The 12,029-nt window shown below is 41.6% G+C and overlaps 1 protein-coding gene across 3 annotated transcripts in view; it reads right to left on the minus strand.

The window, feature by feature from the left end:
* The window catches only part of KHDRBS3 (KH RNA binding domain containing, signal transduction associated 3), a 186,213-nt gene that overhangs the window by 48,588 nt on the left and 125,596 nt on the right, over positions 1–12,029 (minus strand). The gene's annotated exons all lie outside the window — the stretch shown is intronic.

Here is a 12,029-nt window from a genome sequence, read left to right on the forward strand (position 1 = left end):
TCGTTAGCTTTTAGGCCTTCAAGGATTGTTTGTTTGCTTATTGTTTTGTTCCTCCTTTTGCAGTTGTTCTCAGCAGGGTCTGGAACTGATTCTCAACTCCTAACATGCATTTCATCACTACCACCACCCCCACTAGAACTGTGGTGCCCCTGACAACAAGGGCTTTATCTCCCTTGTTTCCCCAGGGCCTGGTATGAGGATGCATTCAATAAACGCTTTCTGAATGAATGAATGAGTCGTGGATTTATACTGGTCCATGAATTCTTCCAAGTGCTCTTCCTTGAGAAGAATGGCCCATTCTGAATGACAACTGGCAAACTCCCTCTAGTCCCATCATGAAGGGGAAAGGGCTCTGGTCCCACCAAAATGCACATCTAATTCACAGTGCAGAGTTTCTCCACAATGAAAACACAAGCACCAGACTATCTGAGTTGTATCATGTTAGGTTAAGGTCATTGCCTGTTCAATTTCTGGACTCATGGAGGAGCCTTCAGATTATCACCTGGTCTACCAGAGACCTGTTTGTGGGAAGATGTGCAGTGCTTTTATAAACACGAGGATTGGGTCTTATCTAGTACAATATTCTTAATACACAAATTGATTATATTTTCAAAATTTTTATTCAAATTCTAAGTATTCAGCTTAGTGAATTTTACCAAAGCACAGCAGGTACCCAGCACCCGGCTCAGGAAACGGAGCATCCTGTTCCTCGGACACAACCCTGAGCCCTCTCCCCCAAAAGGTAACCACTATCCTGACTGACTTAAAGGTGATGTCTGCATTTCCTTGCAAGTAAGGAGGCTTACTTGCTTTCAAGCTTTATATAAATGCCATCAGGGCAGCTCTCCTTTGTGCCACTTTCTTGTTTGTGACATGTGTCCATATTGTACACAGCAATAGGTGGTTCCTTTGCACTGGCTGGAAACACTGATCTGTATGGTTACATTACAGCTTGTTCACCCACTCTAGGGTGATAGATAATTTGCTTCTTTCTAGTTTCTGCCCACATAGCTTTCAGACAAGTCTTCTGGAGCACCTACATGTGATCCTCTGTTGAGTGTTTCCAGGAGCAGATTCACTGGATCTTAGGGAGACATGTGTTTGGCTTTAACAGATGGCGCCCAACATTTTCCAAAATAGGTGTAACCAATTTACATTCCCAGAGCAATAAATGAGAATTCCTACTTCATCCCATTCTAGTAACACTTTAAATTGTCTTTTTAATTTTCATCACTCTGGTGGGTATAAATGGTGCAGGATTCTATTCTTCTCATATACTGTAGTCCCCTCTTCTCTGCAGTCTCAGTTATCAGCAGCCAACCATGTTCTGGAAGCAGATCACCCCCTTCTGCCATGTCATCGGAAGGTCAGCAGTATCCTAATGCCACATCACGATCCCCGCGTCACTCCCCCCACTTCCTCTCATCACACGGGCATTTGACCATCTCACGTCATCCCAAGAAGAGCAAGGTATCACTCACAGTGCAATAGGTATTTTGAGAGAAAGATAAACCATAACTTTAATTGCAGCATATTGTTAGAGCCGTTCTATTATTAGCTATTGCTGTTAATCTCTTACTGTGTCTAATTTTTAAGTTAAACTTTATCATAGGCATACATATGTAGAAAAAAAAACAGTATATAGGGTTTGGTACTATCTACAGTATTAGGCATTCATTGAAGATCTTAGAATGTATCCCCCAAGGATGAGGGGGGACTATTGTATTAATGTCTGGGTCACAGTTTGTAAGAGTCTTTCCTGAAAGAGCTCTATGGATAAACTGAAGAATTAGATTTCTGAGCCAACAATAATAAAAATACTTATATATCCCTTTTTATGTACCAGGCACTATTTTAGATACAGTCCATATGTTATCTAATCTTCATAACAACCTTATGTGATAGGTACTAATGTTTCCATTTATACATTAGAGTCTGAGACATAGAGCAATTCAGAAGCTTACCTAAGGTCACACAGCAATTAAAGGTACAGTGGGGATTTGAAACAGGTCAGTTTAGCTCTCAACTTTGCTTTTAACTATTGTGAGGTGTGTGTGTATATATATACATATATTGCTTGTCCCTATAAAGCTGAAGGTCAGACGCTGGACTGGGAAGAGCACCCCAGGATAATGCCACACTCTGAGGACATGTGTGGACAGCTAGCTGTCACTCAGCCTGACAGTGCGGATTTATTTTAAACTGGTTTTAGTCCTAAAGTATCTTTCAAGACTCCATGTTCTATTATGTACACTTCACATCCTATTCTACCTATAAACAGACTGAATGGAATAAAAATAAAAGCATAAGGAGAAAGACGGTAATAAATCTCATCAATAATGTACCACCACCAAGCCTCTCCGGCCGCCCCGCAGGCACTGACACCTCCGGCGTCTGGTCCGCGGCCCCAGATGCGCCTTCTGGGAAGCACTCCAGGCCTCTTGCATGAGAGCTGCCTCTGCTCTCCCCTGTGTCATGTAAAGCTTGTCTCCTCCAGGAGGTCTGTCCACATTCTATTAAGCAGTGAGTCTTCCCTCTTTGGTCCTCCCCAAATACATAAGTCAATTGCAGGTATTATCCTAAATAGTAATTGTTTTGTTTTTCTATCAATAAATTAGACATTAACTACTTAGCATGTGCTGAGCCATGTGGATAAACAAGGCATGGCTCCTGTCTTTAATTAATCATTTAAAATGCAGTGCTCTAAGACAAGGACCCTAAGTAGGACGCACACACATGGGTCCAAATGATAGAGAAGGGCCACTCGAAACAAACAGGAGACTGAGAGAGGGTTCACAGCAACCTGCTCTGAACCTGGGCCACTTGGAGGCGAGGACTGAGCTCTCAGAGGCCAGCAGCTTGGAGATGCGGCTCCTGCAGGAGGGACACCACCATGAAGGGAGGGCTGATCGAGTGGTTTTCTTGTTCCTCCCTGCCTCAGCCTCACTCACAGAGGGATGGGACACATCTCTCACACTGGCTCCAATACACCCATGCTGCTCAGCCATCCTGGAGGTACAAGCCCGAATGTGGAGGCAGTATTTGCTTGCCAGGCCTTCATGACATTGTCGTTTCAGAGCCCTCCACTTCTTTACATTAAAGCACTTTGGTTGTTTTTGTTTAAAGAAAGGAGGGAAAAAAAGCTCCACATTCATAAATACCTGAAATTATTTCCTAAAGTTTTATATTTCTAAAATAGGTCAACCTTTCAAGCAATTTCAGAAAGAGATCAACTTGTGAAGCTCCTGATAGACATTTCCAGCAAACTGCATATGGCTCTTACTCTTGCTTCTGGTAAAATGAATTTTAAAAATTACAGAACTTTCATCTTTTATCTAAAAGAAAAAGGTGTCCCTAGGCTTTTCAATTCACATTTAAAATGCATTTTCATAAATAACCTTTTCACAATCTGTACTCTGTTTTAATTAAATTTCTCACTATGGAAAACAAGATAATTGAAACAGTTTAGAGATTAGTTAACTGTCAAAAAATTATGCCAGTAGTCACTGCACAGGGAAAATGCACTGTCAGTAAAACCCTCATTGGTGTTGAAGCCCCCAAACTAGTCATATAATTAAAACTTCAGGTGAGCTCTCAGAAGAATGAGAGGATATGACTTCACTGAGTCTTTAAGCAAAACCAACACTAATGAGTTACATGTACACTTAAAACATATATTTCAATTTCCCTAAACTTCATTGATATTCCTAGTCATCGGAATTTCAGAAGAGTTTATTCTTATGGCCAAAGAGGAAATGGTGGTCCCTGTGGTGCCATGTTACAGACAAGGATACATTTCTGGCAATACTGGTGTTTTCCTTAACAGAAGTTCATCTTCTACAGCTTCATTAAGCCACGATGTTGGAAAGCATGCAGAAAAGGCATGTCTGCCTGTAGAAGGCACGGCTTAGATTTCTGCTCCCATTCGAAACTTAACTCTGACTTGTTAAACCTGGATTAAGCTAATCAATGGCTCAGGTCCTATGAGGAAATACCATACAGTAGTCTCAGAAAGATTGGTAAAGCCAGTTACTACTCAACCACGTACCACTTGCTCTAAGTTTTGTATGGGAGCCAGACTGCAGGGCTTGCACATACAGTTCTGCCCTCGTCAGCAGTGTGACTCTGAAGAAGTACGCATCATGGTGGTGTTTTAAAGATAAAACAGATGCAGGTTAATTCCTGAGAGCAGAGCTTGCATGGAAGTAAAGGCATGTGGGTTGTATGACTTTCTGCAAGAGATTTGGGAAAAACTAGCCACCATGGCTAAGTTCCAGATGTCAGGAGCTCTGACTGTTACCCCACAGAGCAGAGTGCGTGCCAGCTGAGACGACACAGGACGAGCGTCCAGCACACTAACACACCACACAAAGTAACGCCCAACAAACGGCAGCTGCTGTCCCTGCCACTAACTTTAAAAGTTGAAGAGTATAATTTGTCTGTGATTACTGAACAGAAACACACAGAAAGACTGAAAGAGGAGGATGTTGTTTTACAGTGTTGTGACGGTTTCCAAACAAAGCCATCTGCTTCAGGCAGTGTCCTTCCCAATAGAGGATTAATGAAAGTGTAACTTCAGTCATAAGACCCAAGTAGATGCTTTGTAAAGTAGCATCCAGGAAGTGCAGGATCTTCTTCCATTGGTAAGATAGACCAGAAAAGGGCCTCGGTTTGGAGACAAGGCCCACGGGTGCAGCTACAGGTGTGCCTCTAGCCCTGGTTCTGCTGTTCTTCCCCTGCTCATTTTCTCCTTTCTTCTAGCCCATAACACCACACAGGTAGGAATGCTGGGAACAAAAGTTTTAGACTGAGGGTTGCCAAATGTGGGATCCTATGTGAGTTTACCCACCTCTCATGCACACAGGTCACAGGATGGTACGCCTGTTCTGGGACAGTGTGGACTGGGCTACTGCTCTTACTTGTGGCTTAGTGACCACCATCCCTCCTGTTTAGATGAGGACCCCACCGGCCAGCGCAGCTGTGAGGACCGTGGGTGGAAGCATAGGGGTCGGGGTGGCAAACCCTTGTGAGACACCCCAGACCTTCCTCCCTACAATCCCACCAGCGGGTCTGGAGAGAAGAGCGCATGGCTGCTGCACCAGATGTCCTGCTCTGCTACTTGCCACTGTAAGACAGTCTCAGGGAGCCTCCACCTCCTTTAAAAACGTGAGCCTAAGGCAGAACTTTGGCTTCACAATGAAAGCCTTGCCCTGCCTGGCCCCTCTCAGGGCCCCCACACTGCATGGGGTGATGCAGGGACAATTCCATGCTGTTCAGTAAATATCTTTGCTGGATAATCACAGCGTATAAAGTGCCTGATAGAACTTTCATATTCTAATGAACCTACACAACTTTACCTGAAATGTGCTATCATACTTACGTTTAAAGGGATTAACCCATCAGCTCAACCTCAAAAATTCAGAATGATTACACATTAAGATATCAAGGGATATTAGTGAATGATAAATGCTTCCTATGAATAGACGGCTGATATACTCATAATTAAATGAGTTACAACATAATACGATGAAAATTTCTAGAAAATTTTGGTTTATGTGTCTTGAATGGTGGTTGCATTTGAAAAAAAAGACATTTTTTAAAACAGTTTTCAAAACTTGTTTTAGAATTGAAAAGACTCATTCATATCTACTCACTTCAGCTTGTTTCTCTCATTAAAATGTTCGCTTTGTTTACTCTGTGACTTTGTTTTCCATACCAATGTTTCTATTTGATGAAAATACAGTTTCTACTAGAAAAACCATCATTAGGGTGATAGTGGAAACCCAGCAAGTTCTAGAAAACTTTTTTCTAAATCAATTACAGAATTTTCAAGTTGGAAAGAGGTCAGGACAGTGTCTGGTCTAACTTGCCGATGTGGCGGTAAGGTACTATCACCTGCATTTTGCAGATGAAAAAACCAAGGCTCAAAAGGGTTAAATAATTTGTGTAAGAAATAGATGGTGATTCTAACAAAAAGAGGCATTAGGAACCAAGCAAGTATTTTTCCTCTCAGAGCAATACTCTCTTCATTAAATTTCATTGTCTTTCATATTTATTAGCTCACTAAGTGAGCCATGCTTTGTTTGCTAAAACTGGCTCGCAATGCTTAATGCTATTTCACTAAGTACGTTCAACAGTGCACATGGCACAGGGCATCGTGCAATTAGCTGGCACTAATAAAGGCCATCCTCTACATGTTTATTCAGTGTCTCCAAAATATTAGGCCCTGGGATAGGCCTCGTGCAAACTAAGTTTAAAAAAACAAAAGCAACAACAAAAACATAGTTCCTGCCCTAAATCCACAGCCTAGGGACAAAGACAAGCAAGTAGAAGGTGCAAACCACCATGCTACCAACTGTGCTCGCTCAGGCCCAGGAAGGCTGCACACCTGGAAGAAGGAACAGTAGAAAGAGTTGGCATGCACAAAACAAGAGACATTTGAAGAGAACCAATGATACATGCAAAGTGACACAGTGTTCAAGCCCCTGGTGTATTTAATGAAATGCCACCTGTACTGACAAAATGAAAATGATATGTAGGGAGAGCAGAGGGCTATGAGGCTGACAGTCGGCCAGACAGGACACTCAAGAGGCTTTCACATGTCCCTCAGAAGAATCTCAACTTTATCCTTCCACAGTTCTAAACTAGCTCGTATGTTCTGGGGCTGGTGGGAGGTAGGAGCATTATCAGAGTTTAGATACCAGAAAGTACACCTGAAAAAGTATGAAAAATGCATTATTTAAGGGAAGGAACCAGTGCTAGGACGAGACTACAAGCAAAGGTAAGATTAAGCAGGTTATGGTAATTGTACACATCTCTCTGCCTGCCCATACGTCCATCGATCAGCATTTACTGAGGGACTTCTATAAGTTAAGTGGCAGGGGTAAAAGAGTGAACAAAGATTTAAAGACAGTGAGAAGCCTGGCAGGAACACAACTATACAAACGAAGAGCTGCAAGGTGAGGAGTGTGGGCGCTGCGACGTGATGCAGCCAGGGCACAGGAACTGGCCAATGGGCTGTTGGTGAGAACGTTTTCCCAGGAAGGCAAGCATCTTAACTGGAGCACTGTGATGGAGATCAACCGGAGGTCAAACAATTATTCATGAAGATGGGGAAGCCCTGGTTTGCTGTCTAATTATAGGAAATGAAGATGACTGGGCGAGGCCCTGGGAGCCTGGGCATATGGTGGCGCTGTTCTCCTCGACCAGGTCTTGGGGAAGCCTGAGGCTCTGGCTGGCCTACACCAGCTGCCCCGGAGCTTGGGGAACACCAGGGAGAGGCAGACCCAGGAGGGCGACACCAGACAGAGCTCGAGAGGGGCCAGCCCGATAGAGCTGGGTACAGTTGTTATTAACAGACAAATGTTAGGTGAAATGAAGAAAATGGAAAAGATTTTTCAGAGACAAGAAATGAAACCATGATACCAAATATGTGGAGAACATACATCTGTTTTGATTGTATTTTTCCTCTATATGTGGAGCCTAGAACAATTTATCAAAAGTTATTTCACTTTAGAAATTCATATGTAAATTGGTTTCTGCCAGGAAGCATCAAACATACCTTCCTATGTAATTATACCAATATTTTGAATTGTTAAAAGTGTTCTCACTGAACGTATTCTGGGTAACACTAATTAATTTGTCAGGTATTTAATTATTTGGACGTAAGTAACGAATCAATGTCATTTTGGGAAAGAGTTACTTCTTGTTCTCAAAAGAGATGAGAAGTTACTGTAATTATGTCTAATTTTACCTAGTTAAGAGTGGAGCAGAAGGTCCCAAATTATACTCAAATGGTTGAAAACACATCTATTATCTGTTTTCTTTCTTCTTGGAAAAAAGCTAATCATGTTGAATTGTCTTATTTCCTTAAAGTTATTCTTCAAAGACAATCACCGACAGAACAATTTGCTCTTTCCGATGGGTAGCTATTCTACTCAGATGGCTACTGTGTCTGTCATACGTACTCTTTTACTAATCATCTCGCAGCCCAACAGATTTCTGTGCTAAAAGATGTTCTTCTCAATGACACATACTCAGGATATTTTGTGACAGTGACTCTGATAAAGAACAAACAGTTGGCTATATGACATTATAAATGATCAAATACCTTTACCAAATTTGAGAAAAATCAGTCAAATTTCAACAGGCACGTTTTGACAAGGAAGCACCTGCAGACTACCAGGCTTTTTCACTTGGGCTAATAAAGCTCATTCTTATAATGCACATGACTATTCACAAAAAATAATTTTAACATATACCACTGAGTTTTTCCTGGACCTAAAACTATATTGGAATATTTTAATTTTAGTATACATAAATGGAAGAATATTGAGTATTTCAAGGATTGAAATGTATCCTTTCTCAAAAAAGCGGCAGTTGTGGCAAGATTTGAAAGAATAGGATTTTATCCCTTTTTTTGTTTAAGTAAGCAACTGATATAATTTATTTTCATTTTTTATTCTAGAAATAATGGCCTCAGACATTAAAAGTCAAAGTTAAAATGAAAAGAAAACTGAATTGGGTAGATATAACCACAAAGTTTTATAGAAATAAAACATTTATCATATAAATTTCAAGGAGATCTTTAAAAATTACATTTTTGAGTTCCAAAGTAATGATAAGTCCTTTTTAGAGATACAGCTGTTTTGAAATGCTAAAAATAGTGAGCATGCCATTGTCACTTTTGCCAACAGATGCAATAATAACAGTTTATTATTTTTTAAAATCCTGACCCCATCCTATTCTTCCTAATGGTGGTCAATTTCCACTCACCTACTTAAGTAGCTTAAAACCAGAGAATTATTAAATTGCAAGGGACCACAAAAGTTATTTGATTCAGTCTCCCATCAGCCCTTTCATAGCACTAATAAGAGCTCTGTGCATCACCTGTGACCTTTCTCCAAGGATGAGAACTCAGTCTCAGCTACTAGAGAGGTGCATTTAACAAGGCGCTGATTGTTCAGGACAATACAGGCCTGGAATTCTGAATCCCACATCTGCTCCTTGGGTAAGACACTTAACTGCTCCAACTTAAATTCTCATTTGCACAATAGGATAGTATATCACTGGGTGCCCGTGAAAACATGGCATACATATATGAAAGTGCCTCCTGGGAGAGGAGTTTCTCGTTAAATATTACATCCTTCCTGCAAGTTCATTCTTATACTGAGAGATTTACAATACATTACTCTGTTACCTTCAGGAGCTACGTAGGATTAGTCTTGTATCTCTGTGGACTGCATCTGCCCTAGCACCAGAAGACAAGGGTAAGTAAGCGAAGATCTTTCTTCAAGTGCCAACTATCACACTTCCTTCCACTGGCTGGAAAAGACCAATGGTAACTTCATCAGGAAAACTCATAGGTTTCCATGAAGGGTTGTCTAGGTCAGCCAACATTGGCAAAGTGCTTACAATGTGCCAGAAATGATGCTAGTAGCTAGAGATTAAGACACATAGTGCTTTTCCCTATAGTCTTCTGAGAAATAGATATATACTAACTAATGATTGCACTATGCAGCTACATGCTAATAATTAAGTTATATCTAATTGCTAAGTGAGTACAAATTAAAAAACACAGGAGGCATCTGGGGTGGGTTCTCACAGGTAGCAATTTTTAAAAACTCGGTCTTGAGAATATTCATTCATTCATTCACCAAACATTCATTAAAGACCTACTATGTGCCAGACATTATACCAGGTGCAGGGAATATAAAGATGTGTGAATAGTGGGAGGAATCCTTCCTCCCATGGAGTTTAGAATCTAATTTACAATTATTTCAGCTCAAAGGACAATTTTTTAGTATATTCTAAGAAGACCAACTTCTACTTTCCTACTTGCCACACAGTGAATACCTGTTCTTGGGGGATTACGGGATCCTAAGGCTTTCTAAGTTGGGTATTATCTTGTTGTATAACCACCCAATCTAAAATCCTAGAAACTAGTAAGCAAACCAAATAATATTTTTCCCCTTCACCATGCTGCAAAGCTAAGCATGCTGTGTGAGTAATCTGTAGGATTTAAAACAGTTCAGACCAATGGCCAATGTCAGAGTACATGTCAGAGACTGCAAAGCTGTATTCAAGGGGCTGGAAGCAGGAAATTCAATTAAAGTTGGATCAGGGGAGGAAGATGAGGTCAACAGAGCACACCTGAGCCAGAGCTACTGCTGGCAAGGCCACGAGGGAGGTAAGGGCCTTTGTTTCCTCTTCCTACAAGCTACCAATGTTTGCTTTTACGGTGTTCAGCCGGCTGTTCAAGCTTCACTGTAATTACATAAGGGGCTGATGAAATGCTATGCCAAGTGGGGAAAATTTTTGTTCTTGGCTATTCATTTAAGTAACTTTTCCCACGAATTACAGAAACAAAATTAAGAGGGAAAGTTGTAACACATAATCTGAACTCTTCATCAGTGATTCAGCGTGGGGAAGAGGGTGTACTCATGCTATAGTGTTTCTGTTCTGTGTGTGTCCTACTACTGCCTGAAACCAACTCAGAAAGCAGTCATGTGGGCAAGAGTCGTATGCAGCTGATGAAACGGTGAATGCCGCACCCCAGATAAACTAAAGCAAGGACGGCAAACGCGGCCCCCAGTGTGGCGTGGCAGGAGCACTGCCTTTGTGTTGGAATTGCAGCCAGTGACAAGTCGGGGCCTGGAGAGGGCCGGGTGTGGCACTCAAACAGCGAAGGCCGCCTTTCCCCTCCAGAGCCCTCAAAGGCTTGTCTAACCCTGAAAGGACACAAGCATTCTTGTACATGGCCACTACCCCGGCTTCTCCTATAGTGGATGGGAAGGGGAGTCAACTCAACAGAGCACTTTTCAAAGCAATCATTTAATGCCTTTCCCATCATTTATTAATAAAAACCAGAGCTACAAATACAAGCGCCAAGCACCCTGAATTTATTTTCCTTTCTCTTCCTTGGACGTGAACCTTTCAATAAATGTTTATTTGTATTCATCTGATTTCATTCTCAACTCACTAAAGTAGCTGATACAGAGAACATGTGTGTCCTTATTCACACGGTAGGAATTCAATCAATCTTTGAGTGGAACATGAATTAATGTATGAAAAGAAGGCAATAGCTCTTTCTGAAACACATGGATTCTGAGGCCTCCAAAGCCAAACACCTCAGTGGGCTCATGCCATGGTGATGGTATGGAGGGCCCAGGACCCAGGTTTCACACCCCCTGCCTGACCTGGGCCATAACACCACTCAGCCATGTCTACATCAATCCACCCTAAGGGAACTCAAGGTAAGCCCAGCTGGAACAAACAGACACTGGACCTATCAAAAAGGAATTTCACATTTCCTCTCCTTTACAGCCTCTGCTACTCTCAAGAGAATCAGCATTCATAGAAGAGCTCGAGGTATGATTGTTATTGTCAGTTTGGAAAGAATATTAGGAAATAGGAACATGTCCAATAGTAAAGAATACAAAGAGAAGAGAGAGAAGCCACATCTTTCCTCATCGAAAAGCAAAAATGGTGAAGCTACTACAGATTTATTTGTTAAATATAATTCACTAAGCTCTCAGTATGCCCTCTCTGCCAAGAATAATGAGATAAAAGCTCTCTCTCCTTGCCCCTCCTGAAGCCGTCTAGGTGAGAGAGAGACATGTAATGATCATAGGAAAGCTCACTGTGTCAGCTCCTACCTCCACTGAATGCCCCTAGTAATAGCTGACCTAAGTTAGAAGGACAAATAAGAGATAAATGAAGTAATAGAAGAGCATTGCAGGCATCCTACCTCCACTGAATGCCCCTAGTAATAGCTGACCTAAGTTAGAAGGACAAATAAGAGATAAATGAAGTAATAGAAGAGCATTGCAGGCAAAGAAAGCTGCCTGAGCAAATGTCTGCAAGCCTAAGAGGACACAACATATTCAGTGAATTATACAACATTCAGCACATCCAGGACAAAGCTCCAATCTTTCCAGCAGTTGCAGATGCAATGAAGTGGCTGTCTGTGGCCCAGGAGATTCCTGCATTGTTCTAGAGACTGCAAAGAGGTGCTGGGCCTTTGGCAA

Source organism: Manis pentadactyla, chromosome 3 (genome assembly GCF_030020395.1).
Source record: "Manis pentadactyla isolate mManPen7 chromosome 3, mManPen7.hap1, whole genome shotgun sequence".
Classification (NCBI taxonomy): Eukaryota; Metazoa; Chordata; class Mammalia; order Pholidota; family Manidae; genus Manis; species Manis pentadactyla.